We start from the raw sequence: 13,036 nt of genomic DNA, 5'->3' as shown, positions 1-13,036 counted from the left end.
GTGAGGAAGAGTCTCTTAGGAGCTTCAAGGAAAAAATTTCCCTGGTCTTAACCGGGGACATAGGATGAAGTATTTCCTGTTTGTTGTTGTTGTTGTTGTTGTTTTGTTTTGCTGTTATGGCCATTATTGTGTGACAATGTGATGTCTGGCGTAGCAGCAGCCATCTTGTGACCATGAGGAAAGCTAGCCAAGGACAAGGCAATATGCTGAGAATGGCAGAGGGGAAGGAAAAGAGGAAATAGCCTGAGTCCTTGATGCTGATATTGAGTTACAGGATTAACCTCTGCTGAAGCTACCCTTCCTCTGGACTTTTTGTTCTGTGAGATAATATACTTTCCTTATTGTCTAAGCCAACGGAATAGAAATTCTCTGTTTCTGACCACTAAAGACATCTTTACTGGCACATGAACCATGGGATCAAAAGAATAAACACCTGACATAATAATCTGATATGCTAATAGCTGATGGCAGGGACAACAGCCATTGGTTAAATGAGGAAAATCTGATTCCTTGACCATGGCAGGCCCTAGGAATTTCTTGCCCTGTTGGCTCAGAGGCCCCGTGCTCTGCATTGTGTCCAGGCGTGTGGGAGGGCTTCTATCAGAGGAGAGGTCCACTCCTGGCCAGCTGAACTTCTGACTCCCATTTCCTGTAGGGTCAGCAGAGGAAAGCGGCTTTATTTACTGAATCAGAATGGAAAACAGATGTACAGGCACCCCACTGGGCCGTGGACAGAGGCTGGGCCTGTTCTCAGTCCTGACCCACACACCAATTCCCTGTTCCCCATATCGAGTCCAGATGTGGCTTCTTCCAAGCTCTAATAATAATTTTGATTTGTTGCGGTTAAGTAACCTTTGCCCCCAGCTCAACTCTAAACTCTCCAAGGAGAAAAATAGGAGTTATATTATGAAACGTTTGCAAGGAAGCCTGGGTGGGACGCGGAAGAATGTGGACTTGAGAAGCAGACCAGTGTGGGTTCAACCACAGTCTGGTCTCACACTAACCGTGTGATCTCCACCATGGTATCAGCCGCTGGGTAACAAGCCCCCACAAAACTCAGTGGCTCAAATCAGTAAATGTTTATTTACTCATAGTTCCAAAATGTGGGCGGGGCTCGGTGGGACAGCTGGTTTGTTCTCCACAAAGTGTTGTGTTTTGGAAGTGAAGTCAGATGGGACAATGGAGCATGTGCATGAGCAGAGGGGACCTGTACAGTTAGCATGGTCCACCCTGTTCTTTGCTTCCTTGTCCCTACATAGATCCTTTCTTCTCTTAAAATGGTTTGCTACTCGCTTGATCCAGAAAACCCCACGAAATCATGTAAATTGAGAGTGTCAAATCTTTATGTTTCCTTTAAGAACACCCGGGAAACTGCCCAGGCCATCCTGGATATGCATATGTGAAAAGCCCTCAAGTATATGAAACATGGGGATCCCTGGGTGGCACAGCGGTTTGGTGCCTGCCTTTGGCCCAGGGCGCGATCCTGGAGACCCGGGATCGAATCCCGAATCGGGCTGCCGGTGCATGGAGCCTGCTTCTCCCTCTGCCTGTTTCTCTGCCTCTCTCTCTCTCTCTCTGTGACTATCATAAATAAATAAAAATTAAAAAAAAAAGTATATGAAACATGTCACGGAAGCAGTGTGCGCTGTTCTGTAAACAAATGGTGGAGCAGGAGGTTTGCTCACGCCAAGCCTTGAAGGGAGTATTTGATACAGAGATGAGAGGGATTGTTGGTGGCCATTCTTGAGGGCAAAATTCAACAACCATTGGTCAAAACCTTTCTCCTCTTCAGGCTTCTCATCTGTAGTACAAGAAGAATTCTATTTATTTCCCAGGGTCATTTGAGAATAAAGGGGTATTGTGGTTGCACATCTCCGAACATGGCCCATAGAGCATTCAAGATTGGCTGCTCCCCTTTGATCTGGCTTTATAAATGCTGACCTATTTACTATCTCATCCCATCCATCCATTCATTCGTTTAGTATCTCCTGAGGCCTGTGACCCAGGTACTACCCTAGATGTAGAGGATACAACAGACAAAAGTCCCTGTGTCCATGGAGTTTACATTTGGATAGAGATAAAAGTTATCAAATAAGTGGTGTTTTGGATGGTGAGAGATGCTAAGAGTGGCTAGGGAGTGCTGAGGAGGGGCTGTAGTGTGTGGCCGGGTCCTCTGAGTCCATCCTGAAGGCAGAGCCATGAGGATATTCCAGGCCGAGGGAAGGGCCAGCGCAGAGACTCTGAGAGGAGATGGCCGGGGTGTTTGTGGAACAGATAGGGCCCAGGGTGGCTGGAGATGAGAACCACAGGAGAGGGCCTTTGGGAGGATTTTTGCCTCTTACTGTGCAGGAGATAAAAACACAGGGGCAGGTTTGGAGGAGGGCTCAGTGGGTTGCAGTGGGGAGTCAGGGAGGGGGAGGGGGGCCGGTGGTCTGGCCAGGGTGGTCAAGGGAGAGGTGGGAAAAGTGCCTGGATTCTGAATGGTTTCTTGGAGGTCAGCAGATGGGATTTACCTATCAACTCTCAGTAAATCAACCTAGCATGGAAAGCAGGTTTTTGTTTTTTTGTTTTTTTGTTTTTTTAAGATTTATTTATTTATTTATTCAGAGAGAGAGCAGAGACACAGGCAGAGGGGGGAGAAGCAGGCTTCATGCTGGAAGCCTGATGCGGGACTCGATCCCGGGTCCCCAGGATCACACTCAGGGCTGCAGGCAGCGCTGCGCCACCGGGGCTGCCCGGAAAGCAGGTATTATCAAACTTTCATTTTATGGAAGAGAAAATCTTTTGAGTGACTTGTGCAAAGTGCTAAGCTGCTAAGTGGTTCCTGGGCAGGTGGGAAGGCTGTGGGATCTGTCTGAGGCTGACTCGTAATGGGATGTGTGTGGTCTGTGTATGGGTGTGTCTATGACGTGCCTTCTCTGGGTCTTTTTTTTTTTTTTACATTAAAAAAAATTAAATTCAATTTGCCAACATATAGTATAACAACACCCAGGGCTCATCCCATCAAGTGCCCTCCTCAGCGCCCTTTTATTTTCTTTTAGAGAGAGAGAGAAAGAGAGAGAGAGAGAGCATGCTTAGGTGGGGGAGAGGGAAGAGGCAGAAAGAAGGGGAGGGGCAGAGAGAGAGAGAGAGACACTTAAGCAAGCTCTGTGCCCAGCGCAGAGCCTGGCTGCAGGGCTCCATCTCACGACCCCGAGATCATGACCTGAGCCGAAATCCAGAGTCAGTCTCTTAGCCAACGGAGTCACCCAGGTGCCCCTCTCTGGGTCTTCTTACTTGGCCTCTCATCTCCATCTGGGACCCACTGCCACATTCCATCCTCTGTTGTCCTTAAGTCTTGTAGACATACCCCATGCATTTCTGGTGCCCAGGGGAACCAATCTATGTCTATGAGTGTGTAAGTAGGTGTGTGACTCTTGTCATGTGCACATGCCTTATGTGAATGTGCATGACTCCCGGGTCTGAGTGTTACATTGGCCGTGTCAGGGTGCACGTGGGAGTCCCTGTGAGAACCTACACGTGTGAGGGCTTAAGGGCCTGAACATGCATGAGCACATGAAGGGTGTGTGTGTGTGTGTGTGTGTGTCTGCAAACGTGTGAGTGCGTGGAGGTGTTCTCTCTCCCCTCTACCCATTCAAATGTGCTGCCATCCTAAAAAACCCAGGCCAAGCCCACCTCTTCCCTTCTCTGATTCCTGACCTCCATGCCCCATCTGTCAGAGCCACACACGGGCTGGCCTCCCGTCCTTTGCTGGTGGTCTGGCTGCTTTAGAGGGGAATCCATTTCCTAGCCTGCAGGGCAGGGTGGGCCTGTGCAGGGGGTTGCCGTGGGGCACACCCCACCCTGGGTCAACTTTCAGCCACATCTCCTGAGGTCAATGGGCCCCACCCTCTGCCTCCCCTACAGGTTTCTTTACTGGAGGGAGAGAAGGCCACTGACCTCAGAAGGGTCTGGCAGGCAGTTCTGGTGGCCTCCAGCAGGCTGAGGCAGGTGGGGCAGAGAGTGGTTGCACCCTCAGGCTTCCTTCCTCCCCAAGGGTGGTCAGCTGAGCCTCCTGGCAGGAGAATAGAAGTCCACACTGCATTCTCTCTGTGAGCTCCCAGGTCCCCATGTTGGGATGGGGGCCTGGGGACCCCAGAGACTTGTCCCCACTTAGGCAGGCCCGTGGGCCCTAGTGCAGCTTGGCCCCACTCTTGGCCTCCTACCCCCACTCTCTCTTTAGGAGCCACCAGACCTCAGGCCTCCTCCTGAGTACTAATAGGCTCCTTCCAGTCTCAACCTTTTCCCTTCTCCTCCCTTTCTCCAGACACTGGTTCCTCCAAGAGAGCCCTTAGGCCTCCCCTACAGGTACCAGAGGATCCCTTTTCTTTAACTCCCTGGAAATTAGACCTTTGCTTGGAGCAAGGTGAGGAGGTGCCTGGAGGCATGGGGTCACTTCGGTCTATCCTCCTGGTTGGCCTGCCCTTCCCTCTAGCCTGGCCAGGCACACTCCAGCTTTGGAGCCTTTGTTCGAGTCCTATCCTCTGTCTGCAGTGTTCTTCCTCAGACCCTTCTCGGCTCCTTCCTCTCCGAGCACTTGTCAACCTATCATCTTCCCAATGGGGCCGACCTGGTCCACCCAATTTAACACTACTGCTCGTGGGCACCTGGGTGGCTCAGTGGTTGAGCGTCTGCCTTTGGCTCAGGTTGTGATCCCAGGGTCTTGGGATCGAGTCCACATCCAGCTCCCCCGCAGTGAACCTGCTTCTCCCTCTGCCTGTGTCTCTGCCTTTCTCTGTGTCTCTCATGAATAAATAAATAAAATCTTTAAAAATTTTTTAGAAAACTCCTGTGACCGGTGTGCATGCACACAGCCCCATGCGCCCCCTCGCCCACTCGGCCGTGCCCTCTCCTGACCCAGCTCTGCCTCCCTCACGTCTCATCAGGCCCCTCGCCTCCTCCCACACACCAGTCCATTCTGTCTACCGTGTCCCCCTAGGAGAATGTTGGCTCCGGGGAGGGCAGGGCTCTTTGGGCTTCCCCGATATTTCCCAAGTGCCTGGATCCACGTGGGGCTGGTCTCGCTGCTCCGCAGACATTTGTGCTGCTTGTCGGCAGGGCTGCAGAGAGAAGAGGGAGGCTGTGGGAGAAATAGCTGCTTCCCCCGCACCTCCCGGCCGGGGCCTGTGGTCAGAGGGCTGGACTCTGTGCCCTCCTGGCTGCAGGGGGAGGTCCGGCGCCCTCACCCCACCCGCCTTCCTGGGGGGGCACTGGGCCAGGGAACCCCCCGGGGGCCCCCGCACATGCATGCTGGCGTACACCTGCGCACCCGGCCTCTGCAGCCCCAACACCCACCACCCGCTGACGTGGCTGCGGTTTCGAGGCCCCAGAGGTGCAGATTAGAGACAGAGTGTCCTGTTTTCTGCGGCTTCCTTGGCAGGTGGGGGTGGGGGACGGGCTCCCCTGGAAACTGGCACCCGCAGAGGCCCCCTCTCCCCGCCTTCGGATACGCACATCACGCGCACGCACACACGCACACGCAGTTGGCCAGGGGGCGCCCGCCAGGCTGGCTGCTCTTAGGTCCCGGCCCGGGAGCCGGGCACCCATCTGTGCCAAGCCCCGCTGCAGGTGGGGAGTGCAGGGGAAGAGGCTGCGAGCACTTCCCAGCAGCACCCGAGATGCCACCTTTAGTGCTTCGTGCCCACCCAGCAGGGCCACCCAGCCACACCTGCCCGTTCTGTCCTCTGGGGGAAGCAGTGCCCTCCTCTGCCTTCTCCCCTCAAAACCACATCCCCATGGGGGGGCCGCATTCCGCCCTCGCCCTCGCCCTCGCCCTTGCCCTCGGAGGGGTGGAGCCGCCGCCCCTGCGGCTCGGGCGCCCGCTGCCCGCGGTGGCTGGCTGGGCTGCCGCAGCTCCCGGTGCCCCCCGGCTCCAGCCCGACCCCCCGGTGGTGCCTTCCCTGCTCCAGGAACCCCGCTTCAAGGCGGAGATGAGCGCGGCCTGCCCCGGCACCAGGCCTCCCGGGTTGAGTGTCAGCTCGGCGTGACCTCGGGCAAGTCACTTCACCTCTCTGTGCCCCCGTTTCCTCCCTGGCAGGGCTGTTGTCAAGATGAAATAGGTTGGGCTACACAAAGTGCTTAGCCCAGCACCTGCCGTGCAGCGAGGCTGTCGGTCGATGTTAGCTGTCACCCTGATGGTTTCCTGCCTCCGAGCCAGGAGGGCCTGAGAACAGCCTGGGTCAGGCCTTGCGACCAGTTCTGGCCTCCCAGACGGAGCCGGCGGCTTCCAGAGCCGCCAGGGGCTTGCTGGAGACCGAGGGCCGGGCGCAGGTGGGCTCGGGGAAGGGGCTCACCCCTCAGCCTGCAGCCGTCGGTGGGACAGGAATCTTCTAGTCTCCCAGCCTCGGGCTGGTCCACTGTGGACCCCCTGTTCTCCAAGCACCCCCCCCCGCCTTGTGGGGTGTGCCTCAGGCCATCTCCTGTGGTAGGAGCTCCTGGCGACCCTGCTCCCCGGGCACCCACAGTTCCTACTTCCCAGGGCCTCAGGCCCCTCCAGCATGGGAGGGTATAAAAACTCCTCCATCACGACATTCACGTCAGGGCAGGTCATGGATGAAGAGTGCATGGCCTTGGCAGCCAGTCGGGCCCAGCTCTTATTCCTGCCTGCACCCCAAGGCTGGCGGGTCCTGCCTGCTGCTCTGGGGCTCCCAGCAGTGGTCCAGGAACCCAGACTCACGGCAGGCCTGGAGAAGGCGCTCATGCTGGAATGAACTGGGAGTCCTGGGAGCTGACAAGTGGGGGGGAGCATGATGATTGAAGCTAGAGGGCTGACAGTGCTCACCCCAAACAGAGCTCAAAAGAAGGAGGAAGGAAGAGAGGACTGGCTGAGCACACCCTGGGCCCCAGAGGAAGTTGAAAGCTGGCCACGACAATGTGACAGTTCAAGGGCCCGCACCACACCACAGCTCCCCACCCCACCCCACCTTGCCTGCTGACGTCAGTGGGGAGTGCATGACCCTGCCTGTGCCCCCACCCCTCAGGCCCCCGATCTGTGAGGCTGGGTTCCAGCCTGGGGGCTCCCAGAGCTACTCTATGCAGCCAGACAGCCAGCAGGGCTTTGTGGCTTCTGGTCAGCATTGCCCTCTCCAGATTCCTTTAATGAAAGGCACGCAGTTAACAGCACCTCTTTACTCCCCATACCACCTTGCATCTCTCAGGTGTGGCCCTAGAAGATATCTATTAAGCACCTACTATATACAAGGTGGATTCGTATCCACGAGCTCATTTAATCCTTCGCAATAACCTGAGGTGAATATTTTCTGGATAAGGAAAACAGCTCAGAGAGGCTAAATGACCTGCCTGAGGTCACACAGCTTGTAGGTGACCAAGCTGGCCTTCCAAGGCAGGCTCCTGTCATGAAGTTCCTTATGTCTCCAGGTGAGTGACTTCATGCTGGAGGAGCCCTTGGAGAGCCAGTGCAGCCAGGTGTCTTGTTTGTCAAGGAGGAAATGGACACCCAGAGCTGGGAAGTGAGTGCCTTTGGCGGTGCCCCAGGCTCCTGGCAGGACCAGGCAGGATTAGGGAACTTTCTTTTGGCATGGGATGCCTGGCAGGAGGGCCTCTGCCAGGAAGCTTTCTTCCTTTATTGCCTCCAGGTCTCCACTCAGAAGCCAACTCCTTAGATAAGGCTTTCTGGACAGTTCTTGCTGAAGTAGAATCCTATCATCCTCCATCTCCTGGCCTGGCTTTATTTTTCTTCATGGCACTTACTGTCACTTGCAGTTTTATGCATCACATTATTTATCTATTGTTCCCTCACCCTTGCCCCAATTAGAATGTGGGCTCATGAGCTCAGGGAGGGTCTACCTTGTCCCCAGGCATAGAACCGTACCTGGCACAAACTCAACAATTTCTGTGGAATGAATGAATGAATGCAGTCAGATGGTCAAGAAAGAAGCTTCTGCTTTATGGGGGAAAGTTTGGTGTGAAGATGAGCTTATTAAGGGCAAACTAAATAGATAATTCTAGGTGGAAGAGGGGAGTGAGAAGTAATTTAGAAAAGAGAAGGGGCAGGGCCAGCACGTACAGACATGAGGTCTGGCACACAGTAAGCGGCGATCCCTCTAGTTCACTTCTCAACTTGGACAACCGTACCTGACGACCCTGGGGATGGGAAGAACAAAGTTTTGGCCTCCTCAGCAGCAGACCCAAGGGGGTGGGGGAGTTATGGGTCGAGGCAGCTCTACAGGGGCCCGCAGCGGGAGAACAGGCTGTACCCACCACGAGGACGCCACGTGGTCGCGGTTAGCGGTCTGCCATCCGGTGGCACTGCCTCCCCAGACGGTGGTCCACAGTTGTGCTGTTAGTGATCTCCGGTACCTGGAGCACCCAGTGGGATGGGGGTGGGGAAACCACCCCAGTGCACCCCACAAACACACACCAAACGCTGTAGACAGATTATCACAACAGTGGGAGGGAGGGCTGTTTCCTGAGCCAGCTGTGAGCTTTGAAGGCAGAGGACACTGTGTTCTGGGGCTTCTCCACTGAGCAGAGGACTCGCTGAAGAGCCTGTCCCGGCCCCCTTCTTCCTCCCCCATCCTACGGACTGGGCACAACAACAATCACCCTGTGATTGTGGGGCCCCATCTTTGATGAGTCACCTTGCCCACAGCAAGCCTTGCGGGGTGATGTTATCGGCTCCTCTGCTTACTTAATTCCCTGGTTGACATCACCACCGCCTGGTCTTCTTCTCGGCACAGCAGCCTGCAGGCTGGCATGTCCTGGAAGGGAGGCGGTGGAGGTCTCTTGCCAGAAGCTACCAGGGCAGGTAAATTGGGGCCCTCAGTCACTTGGCCGTTAGCCTCAAGGTGCTTGGCTGAGTTTCTTGACTTACTGGACATGGGCCTCAGTTTACCTCCCAGGAAATGCTGTCTGGAGTCTGCATCCTCGGGGTGCGGTCCCCAAGTCCGGCGCTCTGCTGGCTCAGGCACGTGTTTCTAAGTTCTGTCTCAGGCAGGCCTATCTGCCTCCCAGCCTCTGTGATGGGCCTTTGGGTTCCCAGGCTCTCCCAGGCTCTGACTGGGGTGCCCTGCTGGCCTTCCCCCCAGCTCCCCATCCAGCCACTCTGCCCTGGGACCCAGCTCCCTCAGAGGCCCCAGCTCCTTCCTTCCTGCTCCCCCAATCCCACCCCCGGGGGCTGCCTCCTGGGAGCCTCAGCCTGGCCTCCCCCTCCACAGCCTACCGTCCCCTCTGGCCTCCCCTTGCCTTGTCCGCCTTCTCAGTGCGGCCCTGTGGTCAGTGGCACGTGGGAGGTGCCCTGGAATTGGCAGAGCAGTGGCAGGGACGACCAGAGACATGTGCTGCTCCGTGTCAGCCTCACCCTGGTCTTCTCTGCCTCCAGGACGGGTGAGAAGGGAAGGGTCCCCTGCCCACACCGTCCTACTCCGGCCCCCGCCTGCCATCCGAGGTGGCTAGTAGAGGGGTGAGTTTGAGAGGTACAGGAGGATCTCGGCTCAGGCCACAGGGGCAGGACCTCAGTCCTTGGTGGGAGGCTGCCCAAGCTTGGTGAGCAAGCCAGCGAGCGAGGGAGGGAGGCAGTGAAGGGAAGTGGGTGGGGTAGGAGAGCCAAGGCTTTGAACTGCCCAAGCAACAAGGGCTTGTGGCCCCAGGAGACAGTGCCTCAAATATCACTACTTGAGGCCAGGGCCGGGGGAGGGGAGGTTGCTCAACACCAGTCACTTTTATGCTAGCTATTTGACCAAAATGAATTGTTCTTAGAAGGGAAAAGAAAAAAAACAAACAAGCAAAAAACCCCAAAACCCACCACTGAGGTCACTCCTATTACCCCCAGCAGCTAATGAGCAGATCCTGAGAGTAGATAGCATCCTGGAGCCACGGCTACTTCTCCCCCACTCACCCCGGCGGCCAGAAAGCCAAGAGTCTGCCCGGCCCCCCTGCACCCAGACACTGGCTGCCTCAGCATCCTGGAACGTTGTAGAATGCTGTTCCAGGGAAGAAGGGAGTGAACCCAGGGAGAGGCCTGGAGGAGCAAGCCTGCGCTCAGCCCCACACACCCCAGTCTCATTGGGCTTCTGTCTCCCCACCTGTCAAATGGGGGAAACCATTGAGGACCCAGTGAGATAATTAACGTGAAAGTGCTCAGCAGTGTTCACTAGCCAGCCAAGTGGCCGGTGGGGGTGGAGGGTTCTGCAGGGAAGGGAAAAGGAGTCAGGCAGACTTTTAGGCCACACCTCAGCAATTTAAGAACATTAAATCAGTTGACTCCATCTGCTCTTGGATGTTTTTAGGTTCCCCGTAAGCCCTGAATTGAGTTCTTTTCTTTTCTTTTTTTTTTTTTTTAAGATTTTTAAACTTATTTATTCACTTGAGAAAGAAAGATATGGAGAGAGAACAAACAGGAGGAGAGGCAGAGGGAGAAGCGGATTCCCCACTGAGCTGGGAGCCCAATATGGGGCTCGATCTCAGGACCCTGAGATTTTGACCCCCAGCCAAAGGCAGACACTCAACCATCTGAGCCACCCAGGTGCCCCTTGAGTTCTTATTAATGCTGTCAGGGAGGTGCACACCTGGAGAGTGATGGGCACAGTGTTGAACACTTAGCTTGTGGTTTGCTCAGACTCCTGGATCCTTTTTCTTTTCTTTTCTTTTCTTTTCTTTTCTTTTCTTTTCTTTTCTTTTCTTTTCTTTTCTTTTCTTTTTTTCTTTTCTTTTCTTTTCTTTTCTTTTCTTTTCTTTTCTTTTCTTTTCTTTTCTTTTTTTCTTTTCTTTTCTTTCTCTTTTCTTTTCTTTTTTTTCCGGACCCTTTTTTCAAGTTTGAGAACACAGGGTCCTCAGTGTAGTCTAGTGTGTTCTGCTGTAGTCCTTCCCTCCTAGGCCACAGACTGAGCTCAAATTCTAGTCAACCCTGACTGCTTTCTTTAGTTGGAGAGGACATCCTGATTCTGGCTGTCCTTTGAATCCCTTTCCTCCTGAGCCCGAAGCTCACCTCCACTTACATAGCTAGCCCACCCAGACCTCAAACTCATTTATCCCAGACAACTTGTCTTTCTCAGCAGCCCCTCCCTGCACATAGGTGCTAGATCGCAGTTCATGGTAAGACTCCCCATCACGCAAGCCGGAGGCTGAGTCATCCTTGACCACTGCCTTCTGTCCACCACATCTGATTAGCCATCTCATCTAGTGGATTCTAACACTTTGATATCTTGAGTTTTTATCCTCTCTCACCCCCCGCCCTCATTTCTGTAATAACTTAGATACTCATCTCTTTATTCAAGAACAGCCAGTAGAACCAATCACACCTGCTGGGCCATCCTCCACCCGGCTGCCAGGGACTCTCTGCAGATGCAGTGGGACCCTCTCCTCCCAGTGGCTCCTGCCAGCCTCTCTGGCCTTACGGCCCAGCACGGCGGGATGGGGACAGACCATGGGCATGTTGGCAACAGCTAGGCTGAAGCTGCTCTCTTAGGTTTGCTCAGGCAGCTGAGAATGCCCTTCCCCTCCTGTCAGCCTAGACAGTAATCTCCTTCTCCAAGAAGCCTCTCAGGCTGGGTATGTCTGTGTGTGTTGCTCCTTCCTCAGGGCCGGCTCTACACTTCATTGCATACTGAGTGCGCACTGCCCTGTGGTGCTTCTCCAGCTGTAGACTCATCTCCATCCTCTCTCCTCCTAGACCCTGATTCCACCAAGGGAGCAGTGGGCACTTGTCAGGCAGGCCTGGGTAGTATTCAGTGTCATCCCCTTCCCCTTGGGGACCCCAGACAAGTTATTTATCTCTGAACTTTCCTTTCCTTTTTTTTTTTTTTTTTTTTAAGATTTTATTTATTCTTGAGAGAGGCAGAGACATAGGCAGAGACATAGGCAGAGGGAGAAGCAGGCTCCTCACAGGGAGCCCGGTGAGGGACTCGATCTCAGGACCCCAGGGATCACGACCTGAGCCAAAGGCAGATGCTCAACCGCGGAGCCACCCAGGTGCCCCTTTCCTTCCCCTTTCTATCAGATGGTCTGACACCATTACCTGCTCCTCAGGATGGGTCACTGAGCCAGCCCAGGGCTTGCACCAGCGCCTGCACACCACAGCAGTGTAGCAAACGGCGCCCATGGTCTCCACTGCTGTTGCTAATCTCCAGGACCGGGGGAAAGTGCTGACATCTCAGCCTTCTCGTCCCTTCCGTGGAGTTCTTCAGCTCAGCCCCTTGGTCTCCTCTGACACCTCTCTGTTCACCCCCTTTCTGGCTGTCTGCTCGCCCGGCCGGGACAATGTCTTGGGCAAGGCTGTCGGGTGGGTCCCCTCTTGCCCACCGCTCCTCCCAGGACAGCCCCTCCCACGCCCGGCTCAGGGCTGTCCACACCCGGCTGTGATGCTCGTGTCAGAACTGTCCTCGGCCGCACTCCCCTCCTGGCCTGCGGTTCCCTGGTCCCGGAGTCTGTCCCCAACCACACAGGGAATGCGATGCTGAACCGGCAGGCTAATGCGCTGGGTTTTCTGGCTCCAAAGCCACGACAGTCCAGTCCGCCCTGCTGCTGCCCCTTGCAGTCTTCTTTGCATCTATACGACTCAACATTCTCATCTGCAAACTGGGCAGAGTAATCCCTTCTCCTTCATCTGGAGGAAGGGAGAAGCCAGGAGGAGCTGGGGCCCCTGCTGCAGGCCCGGCGGCCAGCCTGGCTGAGGCCAAACCCTGGGCCGAGTCCACAGTGCCCCCTGCTGGCGAGTCGTCCCAGAAGCTCCCTGCGGGCAGCACCAGCCCCACGCTTCACTTTCCCCTAGCGTGACCACCGGGAAAGTGGGGCCCTGCCCTTGGGAGCCCAATGTGAGGGGGGGCGTGCCCCGGTGGCTCAGGAAGCCCAGACAGGGGTGGGAGCCAGCACCTCTGTCTGAGATGGGAGCTTCCTTCCTAGGCCAATGGGGTCACCATGCTTCTCCCGTAAAGCCACGGAATCTCTTTGGGAGAGAAAGCTCTGCAGCCCGGCAGGAAGCAGGTATGGGGACTCCTGGGTGGCTTAGTGGTTTAGCTCCTGCCTTCCCGGGATCGAGTCC

At 55.3% G+C, this 13,036-nt stretch overlaps 1 long non-coding RNA gene across 4 annotated transcripts; it reads right to left on the bottom strand.

The window, feature by feature from the left end:
- Nucleotides 1-372: 372 nt before the first annotated feature.
- On the bottom strand, nt 373-12,571 carry LOC140600130 (uncharacterized). 4 transcript variants are annotated; one of them, XR_012003311.1, is made up of 5 exons: nt 8,640-9,757; nt 8,260-8,358; nt 4,966-5,099; nt 3,940-4,054; nt 373-649 (listed from the first exon to the last, which is right to left on the bottom strand). It is a non-coding gene; the product is annotated as an uncharacterized lncRNA (long non-coding RNA). The 4 variants fall into 4 exon arrangements; XR_012003313.1 differs by lacking the exons at nt 8,260-8,358; nt 8,640-9,757 and adding an exon at nt 12,014-12,571; XR_012003310.1 differs by having other exon boundaries at nt 8,260-9,749.
- Nucleotides 12,572-13,036: the final 465 nt, after the last annotated feature.

This window comes from Canis lupus, chromosome 11, assembly GCF_048164855.1.
Source record: "Canis lupus baileyi chromosome 11, mCanLup2.hap1, whole genome shotgun sequence".
Taxonomy (NCBI): Eukaryota; Metazoa; Chordata; class Mammalia; order Carnivora; family Canidae; genus Canis; species Canis lupus.
This window is presented reverse-complemented; position numbering and strand designations above follow the sequence as displayed.